Here is a 15,333-nt window from a genome sequence, read left to right as displayed (position 1 = left end):
TCCATCAATCATTTTTTTGCGCATTTCCAAAATGCACATAAAAGTAGGTGATGGAAACATAGCTACTGCTACGTTTAACCATAATAGAGTGAAGATTTATCATTTGCATGTGTTTTTAAGGCCTGCGACTGCATATCAAAATATTGCATTTAATTATTTATACAGAATTTATGTTCATGCAACAACCACAAAATCTTACTTAGATTACTTATTTTTGTCATGTTTCTAGTCCAAATATCTACATTTAAAAGCAAAATCAAGATTATTTTACTTAAACCCATTGGCAGATAATTTAGCTTGTACAAAAAAAAATAATAATAATAATTTTGACTTATTTGATTATTTCTTTTTGCTTGGTATAAGAATTTTTAGATATTTGGACTAGAAATGAGACAAAGTATGAAAAGCATGTATTGTAGAGTATTTATTCATTGCTGTACCTGAATAATGTTAGACTACCCAAAAAACCTTCAAATAGAGATATTCAAACATGTATTAATATTGTAATATTTATCGCAAAAAAATTAAATATCGCAATATCAGACTTTTCCAATATAGTGCATCCCTACATGTCACAGTTTTTATCTCACATTGTTTTTGACATTTTGAGAAGAGTAAATTTTACATATGTGATTTTAACAACTAGATGCATTTAGACTTGCCTTCCAAACCACCTCCTGCAGGTAAAGCAATTGGATTGACACAGTTTATCTCTTTTCTGAAGGCAATTACACCTGGTCTTTTTATGATTGGATTCCGATAAGAAAAAATGCATGAAGTGACCAGGTGTAAACAGCCCCAAAGAGACAAAGGTACAGCAAAAGAAGGCAAAAAGTCCGGGTTAGAAAGCCCGTGCTACTATAACTAGGCAACTCTCTGCATTACCCTCCATGCCCTCTGTTACCGGTATCATGTGCTCCGAGAGTCTGCATGCTTGAAGCTGTTAAAGATATCAGTCTGAACACTTTAAAATCCAGTCATGCCAAACCCCCTGAATCCTCTTAGTATAACAATCCCTCACCCCTGCTTCATGCATAACAGGGATAACAACTCACTGACGTACAGTCCAACTCTGATAATCTTGAAGCGTAGCAATGTTTGAGCTTGACCAATCCTGACCCGATGACTCTTGAGGACTGCCACTTGATGGATGAGATGCCCTAACCCTGCAAATCTGGTTTGTTTATTAATCCAAAAGACACCATGGTTGCTCTCTCAGCCTACCTCTGTGCTGTATATGCAGATATCCATCCATCTTTGTAAGCACTGCAGAGATGCTTAATTGTCCTAGAGAAGCCGTTAGCGATCCACAAGACATTAGGGATGCCATTGAGCATGCTCCAGTTGAGCTGAGGCAGCAGTCTCACTCAGGTCAAAGCTGAGCAATGCAGACTAGCAATGCGGACTGGATGCCTTAAAAATGCTTCCATCATCCTTACCTCAGACAGCCCCCTGGGTACTCAGCATAAAGCCTGTTTGGATGGGACTAGCTTTCTTTAAAAAAGGTCAAGTACATTTGTGTTTCGCATGTGTGCATTTTGTAATCCTCTCCAGACCATACATGTGTTTTCCCTCTTATTCAGTCCCAGTAAAACTTGCATAGAAAATGATCTGTTTGACTGAAAACATTGTGATTTTTTTAATTCATCTCACTCAGATAAGAATGTTTGTGATTGTGGTATACTACATCACAATTTCCAAATTTTTCTTAAGTCTTATTAAATTGGATGTATTTTGTTTTTACTGAACTACCTACTAGACTTTCTTTGTGGATTTTAAGTCACGATGAAATCAAAATTGACAACCAAAATCTAAAAATTGGCTTCTTTTCTGAAAGTAAAGACTTTAACGATATAATTTTGATGGCTCGATCATAACACCATTGAAAGATTTCTCATCTCATTGCTGTGAGAGCCCTTGATCCACTATTCCAGTTCAGTTGGATGTCACAATACTCATCCAACAAACTTTAAATATCTTTTGATTATTGCAATGGGTTTCCTGATTGTCTTCTGTAATGCTACTATCCAGACCAGACACTCACCATTGAGTATACAGTGCTCCCTCATTAATCATGAGAGTTATTCAAAAGTAGCCTGCAATAGGTGAAATCCACAAAGTAGTCAGCTTTATTTTATACAATTTTTATAGACGTTTTAAGGCTGTAAAACCCCTCACTACACATACACATTTCTAAGATAAACATTAACATTTTCACCCTTTTCTCTTGATTTAACACTCACGTAACTTCTACCCAGCAGGCACACAATATCATAAGACAATAATATTAGGTTAGATTTAGGTCATGGCGTCAAGTGTGCAAAATTCAATGTCTAGCCAGTGTCCAAGGACAACATTGTTTCGACGTCCAATAATGATGTCAAATTACATGGGTTGATTTTAGGTTAAGTTAGAAGTGACCAAAATCCAGCATCTGATAGATGTCAAATTAGTAATGTCCACACCACATCAAGGTGTAACATGATTAGACATTGATATTTGGTTGATTTTAGGTTGGTCGTTGGACATTGATGTCAGCATGACATTGGGTTCTGTCATCAACACGGTTTTTATTTCCAAACAAAATCCAACATCCCTACAACGTTGTGGTACAACGTCAATATGACGTCATGTTGACATTCTGTGCCTGCAGGGTACCTTCCATAAGCATGTCCAAAAGTCATTTCTGTGCAATGGTTAGCATCTCCCTATGCTATTTGGGTGCTACCGCAGGTGCCTTTGATGGTGCAGAAGGTTTCATCATAATTACGGATTTTGTTAGGAAGAAAACTTGCAAACACACAGTACAGCAGTTCAGAGTCACACTGTTAGCGATTGAAAATGTATGTAAATTTAGCAAGCTGAACACATTCTGTACTATACAGGTGACGCGGCATGGAGGAGATTGATTGGCAATGGTCTAGAGTCAATCAGGATGCAGAACACAATGCGCATATCAGAACGCAGAACACAATGCGCTGTAAAAAAAAAAAAAGCATGTCAAATTGCACAAAAAAAAATCTGCTTGATCTGAAACATCAATTCCATTCATATAAGTCTTCTGCTACTTGTTAAAATAGTTTCTAAACTAATCTAGTCAAAAACAGTGTATTACCAGCATTGGGAAAGTAGTGATGCTACTACATTAACTACATTTCTTAGCAGCGTGGCGGTAGCAGCGTCACTACTTTATAAATCAAATAGTTTTTTGTAGCAAAGCTATTTTTTGTCAAGTAGCACAGAAGCGTCCACACAAGGTTCATTTACCAATCGAGGAATGATAAGTGACAGCACCGACATACACGGAGCTGTGAGGTTGTTGTTTAGCCGATGAAAGTAAATTCATGACAGTGAGAGTGATTACTTTGTTCTTCTACCTGTTTTATGGTGGTCGACAGCAAACTTTTTGGTGCATTACTGCCATCTCTCACTCTGGTCTGTAATATTGCCTACCAAAGATGACTATGGAAGAGGAGTATACAATGTATACAACTATTAGTATTAATTACTATTAATTCCTATTAATTCATTAATAAAGAGTTGTAAATATATGTACAATATAATGCTTGTTGCTAAATATCTCCCTTTAATATAAATAACTATGGCATTTTGATGTGTAACACCTGGTTTTATTAGATTTTTTCTGTTTTTGCTGTTATATACTATAATTTGTTTCTGTTTGGTACAGCATATTATTTGCAGTAAACAATTGAACTGCGTAATTATGCCTCATATGTTTCATTGACAGTTTTATTGATCACTAACATATGATTGACTTGGATTTAAGTTGCTTCTTTTTAAAAATGAAAATTGCAAAAATAGCTAGGATGTATTTTTTTTTATTGCAATAAAAATTATATATTTTAAAACTAGCTTTTAACTTAGCTTGCTACATTTCCCAGAGAGTAGCTTTTAGTGTAGTTAAGCTACATTTTAAGTAGAGCTAATAGCTTAGCATACTACATTTTTCAAGTAACTTGCCCAACCTTGCGCATTACTGTACCTATCAACAATTTCCCGCGAGCTGATGCGTGTTTGCTAGCACAGATGAAGAAGCGGGGTGAATAATGGGGTGTAACAAAAACCAAATACATGAGGACCTGCAAAAAAATGTTAGAGTCTATTTCTGTTGCTAGTTTTTTGCCTCTTAACCTTGGCCTGATTGTATGCAAGAAGCTCAAGCAGAAGACACGATTATTGTGCAAATAGAGCGCCTTTGGGTTCGCAACTCAAAACAAGGGTCTCAACTCAATTTGCTGAGGACTGTTCACCCTGCCATCTGAGAGAGTCTACCAACTGCCTATGCAGATGTGCATTTGGCACAATCGCTCCCGTTCATCTGTGACTATGGCAAGGGCATGGAGAACTCGTTGTGCGACAAATTTCCTCTGGTTTAAATGAAGCCCTGAGGTAGGTAATCATTGACTATGATGACTGCAAATGCACGGCTTCCAGCGCAAATATGCCAATTTAATCATTCAAACCATATGTTTGTGCAAAAACATATCATTTTCCTGCAGGGGTCAAACAAGGTCTGTGGTTGGTGTAATCCTGACCCTTCCTCTCCTCGTGTGTGGGCGATGGCGGAGCAGTTCCCCTGCAGCTGCCACAGCGATGCTCCACATTGCAGTGTGGTATTTATAGCCGATGAAACAGCTCCCTGTCGTTGGCCACTGTCAAGTCTGATGGGCGCAAAAGCAGTGAGCCAAGAACCTACCAGCAAAACACACACAAATGCACAAGCATGCACACACACACACACAGACTTTTATATTCTCCAACGGCCCTGAAGAATGACTTATGGTCTCCCTTGTCCTGGGAAAGAGAGAGCAAGTAAAGACAATAGCTGGGTCGTTCTTCCTTGCTGTCCACCGCCACTGAGGTAGAATGGGGAAAGAGTGACTGCGAATGTTCATCATGTGGAAAGCTACATGGTCTGCCATTAGGATCCCCGCCAGAGATCTCATCCATGTGATTATCCTATCCCACCGCAGCTTCATCATCCATCTCATGCAAACACACACACACACCTGCACTTGTAAACGCTGGTCCCTGTCGTCCAATCCCACATCTCCCTGCCATTCCAATCAAAACCTCCTGGAAGAGATTTTCCATCTCCTTTTCAGAGAGGCAAACTACACTATCATTAAAACTGATCAGAACCTCTTTATCCCCGCCCACTGCCCACATTGCTATGGAAACTCAGCCAAGAGTAGTCACCTGATATTGGCAGAATAGAAGAGATGAGCACGGGGAGCGGGGGAGGGGAAAGAGATTCCCTTTGCTCCTGTCTGATCCGTGATTTTGAGCTTTACTACAGCCCCCATCCTGACCTTCACTTCACAGCACGGGGCGAATGTATGTTAAGAAAGTAGCAAATCCCCACACTCTATTACTCCTTCATTCAATCTCAATAAAATGAGCATAAACCAGAACTGTCTTTCCTTGGGTTAATAATTCTTCTTCATAATTCACCCCAGGAGACAATTATCTATTGAGGGCATTATTAGATTTCTCAGTTCATTACTCATATATGACAAATGTGACAAGACAGACATGCGTGTAGTGGATTTCCACTAGGCAAAGTGTTCAGTTACATGACCATGTGCAGTCACCACATACAGTTGAAGTCAGAATAATTTCCCCCCTTTGATTTTTTTTTCTTTCTTTTTGAAATATTTCCCAAATGATGTTTAATAGTGAAAGGAAATTTTCACAGTATGTCTGATAATATTTTTTCCTCTGGAGAAAGTCTTATTTGTTTAATTTCGGCAAGAATAAAAGCAGTTTAAAATTTCTTATTATTAAATTATTAGCCCCTTTAAGCTATATCTTTTTTCAATAGTCTACAGAACAAACCATCGTTAAACAATAGTCCCTTCATACAGTGATAACGATAAATATCCAGAAAATTCACGGTAAATTCATAAAAAAGGTGTTCACACAGGCACGGACTTTTTGGAATTTTTACGAAAAAGACCATTCACACATCTATTCCAAAATACAGGCAAATTCTGACATCGTTAACCAGAAATGACCTATACACTGCTGCGCTTATATTTGTACACATAGATGGCCTTTTTTTGATGGTTTGACTTTTATTTTTAGCTTTAGCATTCATGCAGCTGCATTGTGAGACATCCAAATGTAGAAACGTGAACCACAGCTAAATGTTTACACACTTGACAACATTACAAATTCTGTGGATGGATTAGTATTGTGAACAACTTATATGAAAACATATGAAGGAACACTTTCAGATTTCGAGATGTTCCTAATATGTGTGTTCCTAATATAGTTCCTAATATGTGTGTGCTGGCACTCACTGCCTCACTGCCTCCACATGCATATGCTTTGCGACGGGGGCGTGGCGGAGTATTGGCGATGCCGGCTTAGCATTGTGTTGTCTACTGACCATCACTGATGCACGATGGCATCATCTATCAATACAACCCTAAAACATTTTATCAATAATTTTTTAACACAGTTGGCATTAAGAAGGAACATAGAAATGCCACTGGCTAACATCTAGCAGCTAAATGCGTCTGAAAAAATATTCAAAGGCTTTTATTTTCACAAACCATGCGGATGTGAATGTGTCTGAGTGTTTTAATTGTCTAAAGTAGACGTTCCACGTCTAGAACGCGCTCTTTCCGGCAATCTTTCTTCTACAATCACACAATGCAGCACGGAAAATTGCCGGAACGAATGTACCATTATTTTGAAAAAAGGCATGTTCACACATACAGACCTATCCGGAAAATTGCCGGTAATTTTCCAGAAAGGTCTATATGTGTGAAAGGGGCTAATAACTTGCCTAATTGCCCTAACTTGCCTAGTTAACCTAATTAAGCCTTTAAATGTCACTTTAAGCTGTATATAATGTCTTGAAAAATGTATTTACTGTCATCATGGCAAAGACAAAATAAATCTGTTATCATGAATGAGTTATTAAAACTATTATGTTTAGAAATGTGTTCCCTCCGTTAAAAAAAAAAAAAAAAAAAAAAAAGGAAGGGGTGGGGGGCAAACAGGGGGGCTAATAATTCAGATTGTAACTGTATGTATCATTCATTTGAAAAAACAACAAGCAAAACCTTTATGGGCCAAGGTAGCTTTAGATCACGCAGGAACGCAAAACTACACATTATGGAAATCCCATAATCACATGTTATGTTTGCAAGTTAATGTTTCACGGCCATAACCATGTGAGTCGAGTGAGTCATTACTAGACACTTATGAAGCAGAAACTGCAAAGAGACTCCAGGGGCATATGACAAATTAATGCATATTTATGGTTCATTTGCAAGAGTTGTGATTGACTGAAAATAACTTTAAGATTAAAAGCAAACGTTCAACAAGAGAGATAATTACAATACCAAAAGAAATGAAGACTACTAACATACTGGCCTTCTTCACTGACTGGTAATTTAAGTAAGGTCACATCACACCCTGATACAAACTTTCTAACAGCTAGTTTTATTTAAATATGAAAACATGAACGGATGTATCATTTGTCACCTTTTAAAACTGGTACTGTTTGCACAAGAGCAAGCTGTTTGATACTGCACAAAAAAGGATAAATTTGTTACCTAATCTAACCTGCAAGGTTATTATTATCTTACCTGCAAGGTTATTATTAACTTGTACCTGATCTAACCTTTACAAATGACTTAAGTGTACTTAGTGTAGTATATTAGGTCACCAAATGCAAACTAATAATAAACATAATGTAAACACCTGACAAAACATGTTTAAAAGTCTATGTGTTTGTGTATTTGTAAGAGAAATCCCTGTAAAAGGCTCCTAGCTAAATTAGCCACCCCTTAGGGAGGTTACAGGGACTGCTGTTGGATAGGACAGCTCTACATAGCAAACATAGCAAAAGAGTGTCAAATTCATTCAGTTTCTTTGACTATAATGTAAAAAGTGAAAGATGAAGGAGGGACTTCTACCTGACCCATAAAAATAACCTTTGTAGCCTAGGAGCATGGGTCACAAAAAAACGGAAGGTAAATGTAACACAGAGTTTTAGGGTATTTACTTAGGATTTACCATGGAATGCTTCCAAGGTTTTCACCACAGTGTCGGAAGAAGGCTTCATCCCAGTTCTTAAAAAAGTTTGGCGAAATTTGGATGAGAAATACAGGAGAAACCATTTTTGCAGCATAAAAGTATTTATTAATATACTCTATATTTTTTTATTTTAAAAAAATCTGTGAAAGTATCTTAGTGAAATCTTATATTGTTGTGATTACCGTATTCTAAGCTGAAAAATGAAATCATTTTGAAAGATGTAAAATACACAAAGTGACTGCTAGCCAGTTTATAGGAAAACATGACACAGTGGGGTTAGTTGTAACAAGGTGTTACAAATAAGCCACACACTGTTGGACACCAATTAATCTAACAAAGTAATTTGTCAATTTGGAGCGTAATGTTGAGAAATGTTTATATTAAAAATGCTTTACGTTTGTTTAATGCAAATGAATCAAAATGTGTTATTCAATAAGTAAATAAATAAACACTGTGCTATGTAGAATTTTTTTAAAAAGTGCCAAGTGGTGTGGTAATATAGCTACTATTTGAATTCAAATTCATTGTGTGAAATCTGCGTCCGTCACCATTTTGTTCGCGCGTTATCGCACCCACGGCGGGATACCAAACAAGGGCAAAAAGGCGGAGAGTGAGCGGACCTACAGACACCTGCTGGCATTTTGCTTGGATCTGGCTTAGACAGACGTTACTTTGGGATATTGCTTAATACTTTATTACCTGTGCGTGGCTGTACACTATATCAATAAAGTGTTTAGACTTTTAAAAACACTGCTGTAATACACTGAGCAACTAAGCATTGTTCTTATGACGTTTCTCTACCAGAGGAAAACGCAAACCACTTCCAAACACTTCAGATATAGTCTGTGTGTATGTAGTCTGAGTAAATGCAAGACTATTGATGAAATCCAGCATAAAACTGTATGACAACGCTTCAGATGACTGTTCTAGAGCCTACAGCTAATCAATCTGTCAGATTCTGGAGTGCTTTACAGCTCTAAAGAAAAATATAAACGATAAATGATCTATAATAAAACAAAAAAATTTATAGAGATGGTGTATAAATATATAACTTCACTCACATGGGAAACAGAGGCCACGTGAATGGTTTGTGAGCACAATTAAGTGCATACAGCATCCCAAATCATCTGATAATTGTAAGAAATAAGTAAAAAAGGCAACTGACTGTGTAAAGCCACATAAAACAACACAAAAATATGATGAATATGCTGAGTTCAGTGGCTAATCTGCCGGAGTCAGCTGAGGTGAAGTGACGGTGACCAGCGAGACCTAGCTGTCACTCAAGTGGCCACGCTCTTAATTATGCAAACCTAATATAGCCTAGTATAAAGGAAACGGATGAGTTATTAAAAAAAATCACCCCCCTCACAGTTGTCAAGGGTAATATTAGCAATATGAACCAAAATCGTTCATTGTACCAGGCTGTAAACACCTTTTTTCTGCTGTAAAGTTGGCCATTCTAACAGTGGGCTCAATTGAAATTTGCTCTATTATGGAGCCAGGACTAGCGGAATTTCGATGAATTGCAGTCTCAGTTACTTCCGTATAAGCTTCCCGAAGGAGAGCGGGAGGTTGCCGCTTGGTTTTTAACGCTCTGCCTGTTACAACCTGCCCCGCTGGTGGGGTATTAACATTTTTACTCCTGGCACTTTTGGCAATACTACACATGCAGGAACCATAGACAGGAACCACAAATCCACCAGAGGCCACTGTGTACGCTTTTTAAGATCTTAAATTTAACTTGCGAGTGCAATTTATTCCTGCTGTTCTTACGTAAATCCATCAGAGGCCGCTGTCAACTAACTGACTGTCTGATTGAGTGATCGACCTGACCCACCCTCCACTTTCCCTAAACCCAACCAATATTGGTTTTAAAAGCACTGACTAACCTGATTAACCACAGATTTAACCCTCTATGGCATGAATTTTTGTTTTAGGAGGAAGAAATATTTCACCCTGCTTCAACACACTAGGTTTCAAACAAGCCTGAAGAACTCAATAAGTTTAATCAGGTTTGTTTATTCAGGGTTAAACATAAACTGTGCAGAACTGTAGCTTTTTGTAGGTTTAATTTGCATCTTTGAATGGAAACACAGCTAATGTGACTCTTCAAGCTCGCAGTCGAAAGGAATAAGCCTAACTTCTCAATCTTGTTCTTTACTTCAATGAAATGTTTCAACATTAATTTTCTTGTGAGTAGTATACAGTAAAGCAAAAAATATATATATATTATGGTGATAACTATACATTTCTGCACATTTCCATTCATAGGATGTTATTGTTTTTACAAAAGTGGTCTGACTGCACAATGTTGCCCTGAGGCAACAAATGACAAACTACCATTTTAGTATATGGATAATAACAAAAAGTGTCTTTTCTCATTCAAATATGCTTCTTCACATACCCATGCATATCACACATATTTTTAATATAAAGATATTTAAATTTAAATATGTTTAAAAAGTTCAATCTATCTTGCGTCCAGCTAGCAAGCACACTCAAGCACGACATGGTCCAAAAAACGGCTCTTTTGCCCCAGAAGAAAGATCAAACCCACGCCCACATCAAACTGTATTGCTGACCAACTAATTATTAGTTTTTTTGTGTTATTTTATTTTTTAGATTTTAAAGTGGGCGTTTGTAGGAAAAAAATGGTTTGTTGCCTGAGGGCAAATAATGTCATAGAGCACATGTATCAAATTCAGTTCCTGGAGGGCTGGATTTGACACCTGTGCCATAGAGGGTTAAATGCAAAACGCAGCCATATGTACTTCTGGCTACATAATTCATGATTTCTAGAAACGTAAATAGGGCTCCGTTTATAAAATGAGTCTGTGTTGAAAATCTCAGATGGCCAGATAGAGAATCATCTGTAAAATATTGGTGTATTACTAAAAGCCTAGCATAAATTTGTAATTTGAACAAATAGTCATCATCACACAGTATATTGACAGAGATAGTATTCTTAACTGACACAAGAATAGACCTGTATACCCTGTGTCAAAACATACACATAACATGTAGCTACAATATGAATTGAAATGTTCACAATTTTGTGTTATACATCGTTGCTTATCAACAGAGAAATATCACACAAATCAAATGATCCAGGGCAAATTTAGAAAGCAGTTTAATTTTTAATTATGGCCATCTGACATTAGAGGAGAAACATCTCATCATCTCTAACCAGATACCCAAGCTTGTGGAGGTATCAATTAAAACGGCACATTTAATTATATCATTAATTCAAGTCAAGCGAGATAAGCTGCTTCAGTGCAAAAAAGCACTATTAAAGATGTATGAATGTTGAGAGAATGCACATGAGTCTTAGTAGATGTAATAACACACTTGACAATGAAGGCACTTAATCGCTGTACGCTTGGAAAAGCAGGGACTGGGCATTATGGCCGAACATCTGTAGAACACATTGATTTTACAAGGCACTTAAGTGAGGCAAATGTTTTCTAAGCATCGATTAAAACAGCAGATGACATGACGGGAGATAAAACCACAAAGTAGCCTTATAAGAGTGAAGCCAAATTGTTATAAGATGATAATTAATGGTGCGCGTCCTCAAGTGTGTCTAATAGTTTTGATAGCAGTGGATTAAGTAAAGAAAAGCACTGGAGGAGACAAATAATGCCTGTGCCTATATAACATTTAATTCTGTTTCAATTGCAGTTGAGAACAAACCCTGTACAGTAAAGCAAAAAGACTTGAGGGAACTTTGACAAGAAAACGTCATCATCATCATATTTGTAATCCGCTTGTTAAGTGTGACGTCACGCGAAGTGGGTTCCGGGTCCAAGCGCTCTATCAAGCTGTATGGGGAGACTCATTAAATGGTAATAATAAATGTTAACAAAGCATTGTTATACCTTTGAAAATCATGATCGCTATATATATAACCATGCCTAATATTCGATGCCAGAAAGTGATCAATTTTTTTTTTTTAATTGTTAAAATTTTAGTATTTGTGATGCAGCAAGTCCAGAGACTGTCACATACTGTACACATAGTGGCCATATATGAATATTTTTTCAATTCAAATAAGTAGCGTCTTGGACCCGGAATAAGTATTCCATGCGTCATCGAAGCGCATAACATGCTTTTACTACCTGCTTCTTTCCTTAGGTATAATTCATTAAAAAATGTAAATGTTGTCTTAATTGACTCACATTTACGCACCCTTTTCACAAGACTGTTATGACGTGTTTAATGGTCATCCAAATCTTAAATCCTTGAAAGTTTTTAATTAAATTTTTTTTTAAACATATTATATGCATTTATGGCTGTATTATAGAATCTTTGTGTTAACTTATAAAAGACAAATTACCGCTAATGAGAGGTGTTTCTAATGCAGCGTCTATGGGGTTGATAGTAAATTTGGCATTATTCTCTCCTCTGGCTCCTGTCATCAATCTCTGAATTCTGAAAGTCTTGATAACACCATCGTGGAGTTTTTCTTAAATTATTTCAGCAAATGGGATCGTAGAAAAATAAATATTTGTCGTACTCTCTGGTTCACTGCGCTCTAATTTTTCTCAACTATTTACACAACTATTTAAAAACCTGGAAATGTGAAAAGGATCTATTATGTTTCAGGCAAAGACAGTACATTTTTGACATGTATACTATTTAACAATGTAATTACAAAGAAAATCCAGCTGAAACTGCAGAACTTGACCATAGAAACGGAGTAGTAATGTATAGTGGAGTAAGAAATGTATAGTGCAGAACGTCACAGAATATAGGATTAACTAGGTTTAGGTAATGTAAGGTGACATGGTGGCCCACTGGTTAGCACTGTGGCCTCATAGCAAGAAGGTCGCTGGTTCGAGTTCTGGCTGGTCAGTTGGCATTTCTGTGTGAAGTTAGCATGTTCTCCCCTTGTTTGTGTGGGTTTCCCCCGGGTGCTCCGATTTCCTCCACAGTCCAAAGACATACAGTAGGTGAATTGAATAAACTAAATTGGCCATAGTGTTTGCTAGTATGCAGCTGGTAGGGTATCTGCTGTGTAAAGCATCTGCTGGATAAGTTGGCAGTTCATTCTGCTGTGGTGACCCATGATTAATAAAGGAACTAAGCCAAAGAAAAAAGAATAAATGAATGAATTTGAAGTAAAATGTTAATATTTGTGTTGTGTAAATTTCAGATAACATTTCATTTAATATATTTATATATAAGCTTTATAAACATTTAAAATAAAATAGTCTATTTTAGAGGATTTCCTCTCATCAGTCATCACATATACAGGCTATTAACTAAAAAATCATTCTTTTCATCACTTTTTTTAATCTGTAAATCGTCAAGTAGTTCTGTTGGCTACTTTATTACACATTTATGACCATTTCCGAGGCTTGACATCTTCAGCCCCCATTCAGTGTCACGTCAGGTTTGATATACACAACATTTTTCAAAATGTCTGTTTTATAGAAAACAAACTCATGTAGATATAAGAACAACAGCACCAGGTAGCTCATATCCACCCGAGCAAACTATCCCTTTGAGCATATTTCCTTTCCAAGTACGCTGCATTCTTCACAGTGGCATAAAAGTAAACACTCCGCTTTCTGCAGTGGCTTCGCGTTAACTTGCCTCTCTCTCCTCTCTACCCACATAAACATGGACACTCTAGCGCTGCTGTTGTGATTTCTGCTTTCTGTCCAACATGCCGTCCATTTACGCTGCATCACTTCGGAAGCCGTGATAATACAAACAATTCATTAATAATGTCGAACGGCATATTTGCATGGCAGACTCGTTTGCGCTATAGGATTTGCTGAAAGAAGGCTTCACATATCTGGCACCTCTATAACCATTCGCAATCCTATTCATCTCTTTCTAGTACATAAACACATTATACAGTTGTTTCGTGATCACATTGACCATATAATGACTATGTGACCAGAGCAGACTTCAGTATAACGGCGCGAAAGCACAATGCACCCGAGCTGCAAACCTGACCGTTATTTTTATCGTTCAGCAGTCAAGGCTGCTAGCAACAGGCCGGGATGGAGCGAACTCGCCGGCGAGAAAAACGTCGTTTTCCTCAACACAATGTGGTCGTATGTAACAGCGATACACTTACCTTGATTTGGCACTAGCGAACTGGTATCTCCACAGCGCGTATGTTTTTAATGAAAGGGATGCTTCGCGAGTCGTGGCGGAAACAGGAACTGGAGAGCTTGACTGCTGCTGTCTGAATTCTCACTGCTGGGCTCTTGAGGAGGCTGCTCGGCTGTCACTGGGCTGCACTGCGCATGCGTGTGTCAGATCACCAAGATACAAGTGTTCCTCGGCACTGAGGACAATTTCTTGGATCTCATTATTCATGGTTTTGCCTGCGTAATGCGACTGATTTCCTCCGTATAAATGTGACAAATAGGCATTCAACTAATGAGACCGCAGACAAAGCAATTTAAAGCGACCGACCATGGGGGACTATATGAAAAAAGAATAATAATGAAAAAAACTATTATGCAAATATAAGACACAGTAGGGTGGTACAGATTAACACATATTCAATTTCTAATGAACATACAGTCTGACATCAGGCTTGAAAATGCAATATTCCCATGTAGTGCTTCCATTCCGAACACATTAGATTGTATTGGGAACTTTATGTTTGCAATGTCTATATAGACTACAACATGTAACATTTTGCAGAAGTTTATATGTTTATAGACATACAGTTAAAGTCAGAATTATTAAACCCCCTGACTTATTGGCCCCCTGTTTATTTAACAGATTTAACACATTCCTAATCATAGTTTCAATAACTCATTTCTAATAACTGATTATTTTATCTTTGCCATGATAAATAATATTTTACTAGATATTTTTCAAGACACTTCTATACTGCTTAAAGTGACATTTAAATGGGAAGAAAAAAAAAAAAAAAATATATATATATATATATATATATATATATATATATATATATATATATATATATATATATATATATATATATATATATATATATATATATATATAGCTTAAAGGGACAAATAATTGTGACCTTAAATGTTTTTTCAAAAATTACAACTGCGTTTATTCTTGCCAAAATAAAACAAATAAGACTTTCTCTAGAAGAAAAAAATATTATCAGACATACTGTGAAAATTTCCTTGCTCTGTTACACATCATTTGGGAAATATTTGAAAAAAAAAATCAAAGGGGGTTTAATAATTCTGATTTTAACATTTAGATATTTTATATTTTGCTTTTAATTCACTGATTAATGATTCAGAA

General features: G+C 36.9%; 2 protein-coding genes across 3 annotated transcripts in view; one reads left to right on the top strand and one right to left on the bottom strand.

Annotated features, from left to right (window-relative positions):
* fut8a (fucosyltransferase 8a (alpha (1,6) fucosyltransferase)) overlaps positions 1-14,295 on the bottom strand; it is a 187,294-nt gene extending 172,999 nt beyond the window's left edge. Inside the window, exon 1 of one of the 2 annotated variants that reach the window (XM_073927596.1) lies at positions 14,168-14,295. The gene's annotated coding sequence lies outside the window, so the exon portion shown is untranslated. 2 annotated transcript variants of the gene reach the window in all.
* LOC137488123 (uncharacterized) overlaps positions 1-15,333 on the top strand; it is a 590,350-nt gene that overhangs the window by 184,523 nt on the left and 390,494 nt on the right. The window lies entirely within an intron of this gene.

This window comes from Danio rerio, chromosome 17, assembly GCF_049306965.1.
Source record: "Danio rerio strain Tuebingen ecotype United States chromosome 17, GRCz12tu, whole genome shotgun sequence".
NCBI classification, from domain to species: Eukaryota; Metazoa; Chordata; class Actinopteri; order Cypriniformes; family Danionidae; genus Danio; species Danio rerio.
The sequence above is the reverse complement of the archived record's forward strand: the minus strand, read 5'-3'. Positions and strand labels throughout refer to the sequence as shown.